Source organism: Apium graveolens, chromosome 2, assembly GCF_009905375.1.
Source record: "Apium graveolens cultivar Ventura chromosome 2, ASM990537v1, whole genome shotgun sequence".
Taxonomy (NCBI): Eukaryota; Viridiplantae; Streptophyta; class Magnoliopsida; order Apiales; family Apiaceae; genus Apium; species Apium graveolens.
Window position 1 is genome coordinate 287605376 of NC_133648.1, and position 4012 is coordinate 287609387.

The following is a 4012-nucleotide window of genomic DNA, read 5'->3' on the forward strand; positions in this document are numbered from 1 at the left end:
ATTCTTCCGAAGTCATTATCATTCTGAGTCTTTCCTTTCTACTAAGGGCATCAGCCACCACATTGGTTTTCCCTAGATGATAGAGAATCTCACAATCATAGTCCTTGATTAGTTCTAACCATCTCCTCTGGCGCATGTTGAGCTCTTTCTGCGTAAATATGTACTTGAGGCTCTTATGGTCTGTGAAAATCTCGCACTTCTCTCCATACAAGTAGTGCCTCCAAATTTTTAAGGCAAATACTATTGCCGCGAGCTCAAGGTCATGAGTAGGATATCTAACCTCGTATTCCTTCAATTTTCTTGACGCATACGCAATCACTTTACCGTGCTGCATAAGCACACATCCTAATCCTTTGTGCGACGCGTCACTATATATCACAAAATCTCCTTTTCCATCCGGCAATGACAATACCGGAGTCGTTATCAACCTTTTCTTTAATTCCTGAAAACTGTTCTCGCATTTCTCCGTCCATTCAAACTTCTCTGTCTTACGAGTAAGTCGGGTCAAAGGGGCTGCGATCTTCGCAAAGTCCTGTACAAATCTATGATAGTAGCCGGCCAATCCTATAAAACTCCTTACCTCTGTGGGTGTGGTTGGCCTTTCCCAATTTGAGACCGCCTCTATCTTGGAGGGGTCGACCAATACTCCTTCTTTATTGATCACATGTCCTAAAAACTGTACTTCATTCCGCCAAAATTCACACTTCGAGAATTTGGCATATAACTGTTCCTCTCTGAGTATTCCTAGAGCTATCCTCAAATGCTCTGCATGTTCTGTCTCAGTCCTTGAGTAGATCAAAATATCATCGATAAAAACTATCACACATTTGTCCAAGTACTTCTTAAATACTCTACTCATTAAATCCATGAAAGCCGCTGGGGCGTTGGTTAATCCAAAGGACATTACCAAGAACTCATAATGCCCATACCTGGTACGGAACGCTGTCTTGGAAATATCTTCGGGTTTAATCTTTAGTTGGTGATATCCAGTTCTCAGGTCGATCTTGGAAAAATAAACAGCATCCTTTAGCTGGTCGAACAGATCGTCTATTCTAGGTAATGGGTACCTGTTCTTTATGGTTAGTTTGTTCAACTCTCGATAGTCTATGCACAGCCTCATGCTCCCATCTTTCTTCTTAACAAATAAAACTGGTGCTCCCCATGGAGACACACTGGGTCTTATCATACCCTTATCCAAGAGTTCCTGCAATTGGATAGCTAATTCCTTCATTTCTAACGGGGCTAACCGGTAAGGTGCCTTTGAAACTGGCGCCGTCCCTCGGGCCAACTCAATAGCAAATTCAATCACTCTATCGGGTGGTAATCCCGGAAGGTCTTGTGGGAATACATCTTCAAATTCGTTGACTACTGGAATATCTTGTAAGTTAGGCACCTCCTTCTGCGTGTCCACCACATAGGCTAGGTAGGCCTCACTCCCTTTTTGTAGCATCCTTTTGGCCTGGGCCATAGTTAAAAATTTATGCGTCTGCCTCTTTCCTCTAAATATAACTTCTTTCTTCCCTGGGACATTTAGCTTAACTTTCTTCCCTTTACAGTCTATCTGAGCATCATTACTAGATAGCCAGTCCATTCCAAAAATTACATCAAACTCCCCTAATTTAAAAGGAATCAGATCAACACTAAAAGATTGCTCCCCTATGCCTAACTCACAGGCGGGGTGAATCTGGTTAACATGAATAATTTCATAATTGGCTATTTCTACTTGTAAGGGTTCTATCAAGGGTTCAGCCTTAAGTCTTAACTTACGCGCAAGGTCCTTTGATATAAAAGATTTAGTTGCTCCCGAATCAAATAAAACGTTTGCACTGACTGAATTTAGAAAAAGGGTACCTGCTAACACATCTGAATCTTTCATAGCATCCTGGACTGTCATGTTGAAAGTCCTCGCAGTAGGTGGCTTATTAGAAGCAGCCCTGCTTGCTCCCGAAGCTGCTGGTTTGTTCATTGGGCATTCCCTCTTCCAATGACTTGGGCGTCCACACTGATGACAAGTGGTGGTTGGAATGACGGCAGGGGTTGATGATGGGCACTTAGTTGAATAGTGGCCTTCCCGACCGCACTTAAAGCAGGTTACTGGCTTTCCTTTACACTCCCCGGTGTGATTCCTTCCACATATGTTACAGGCTGGCAATGGGGGTCGAGACTGGTTGGAATAGGACATTCTTGACTTCTGGCCGCCCTGGCTCACGCTCACACTCATTGGCCGCTTAAACCCAGTGTTCCTTCCTGGTAGGGACACTGCTCCTCGATTAAATCTAGTTGGGAAGCTCCTTCCTGCGGAACCTCCACCCATGCTCATACTTTTCCTCTTTATTCCTTTCTTCTCTCTTTCCTTCTGCATCTGTTCACTTCCGACTTCTACAATCGTTGCCTTTTGCACCAGAGTGGCATAGTCCGTAAGCTCAAGGATTACCACCCTATTCTGAATCCACGGTTTCAGTCCCTGCTGAAACCTCCTAGCTTTCTTTTCCTCGGTGCTCACAAACTCCAGCACAAACCTTGATAACTCAGTAAATTTCGCTTCGTACTCTGCTACAGACAAGTTATTCTGCTTTAGCTCCAAGAACTTGAGCTCCATCTGGTTTTCCATAAACCTCGGGAAATACTTTCCCAGAAACAACTGACTAAATCTCTCCCAGGTTATAATAGCATCTGTCTCCATGTTTTTCTTGGCCTCCCACCAGTAGTTAGCTTCTCCTTTCAGAAGGTAGGTAGCAAATACAGTCTTATGTGCCTCATCGGTACTCAAAATCTCAAAGGATTTCTCCATTTCCTTTAACCATGCTCTTGTCTCAACTGGGTCGGCTGATCCGTGGAACTCAGGGGGCTTAAGGGACTTAAAAGCCCTGAAAGAGTTTGCCACAGTATTGTTATTTCCTTGAGGGGGTGGGTTGGGTTGACGTTCCAAATTCTGCCTTAGGAGTTGCATGAACTGGCCCATGGGATCCATGCCCGGGTTTGGTACTGGTTGCTCAACCTCGGTTTCTCCTTCTTCAGCCTCTATCTCAAATCCCTCAACATCATATGTTTCCTCTTCCTCTTCATACAGGGAGTCATCCTGTTCCACATAATCCTCATCTTCCTCTTCACTGTGTTCCTGGTTTCTATCATCCTGGTTATGGCTTCCCTGGTCCTCAGATCCAGGGTTCGCCCTAGTTCCAATCTTTCTTGGCGGCATGATTCTGATAATAAAAAAAAATTATTGGGAAATTCAACGTTAGGTCACAATCATATACAACATTGTGCCTTACACAGCTCTTATAATGGGGAGAACGTATATCGCAATTCTATTATTTTAAGAAAGTTCTAATACGAAGTGCAGTAATAATAATGATAAAAACAGTGATCCCGTCACTAATGAACTGAACCAAAGGAAACAAATATATACATAATGCGAGAAATACATAGCTTGATCTGGTCAAAAGTACAACAGTGCTACAGTCATGTGTCCCAAAAGTGATACACAAGAGTCTATATGTCTAGTCAGAAAAAGGGATGCTATATACAAGTCAACTATCCCGGAAAATTGGCTCTTACTAAGGCCTCGGCTAACTAGACAACTAGACTATTCCATCATCAATCCTGAATCACACACGGAGCGGGTCAGCTCCCATACCCTTTCCATCGCACGACGGAAGATATAGTCGGCCTGCCGCCTGGAGATCCTACCATGCCTGTCCCCCTGGAGCGATCTGAGCCTCGCTCGGGATGTGAGCTCAATCCCCGTAAGCTCCCTCCTCAAGGATCGGGGTATAGAAGCCCTAGTGTTAGGTCCCAATTTGTTTGTAGAATGGGGGGGTTGAATGCAAACAATACCGTTTAGTCGAATAAAATGCGGAATAAAATTGTGAAACAAAATTCAAGTTAAATAAAACTTTTATTAAACTTGAAAGGTGTTACAACTACGGTATCGGTTACAAGGGATTAATCTCAAATCAATTATTACAAATCTAGAATAAATTCGACATGAACTTTTTCTATTTTTGTAATT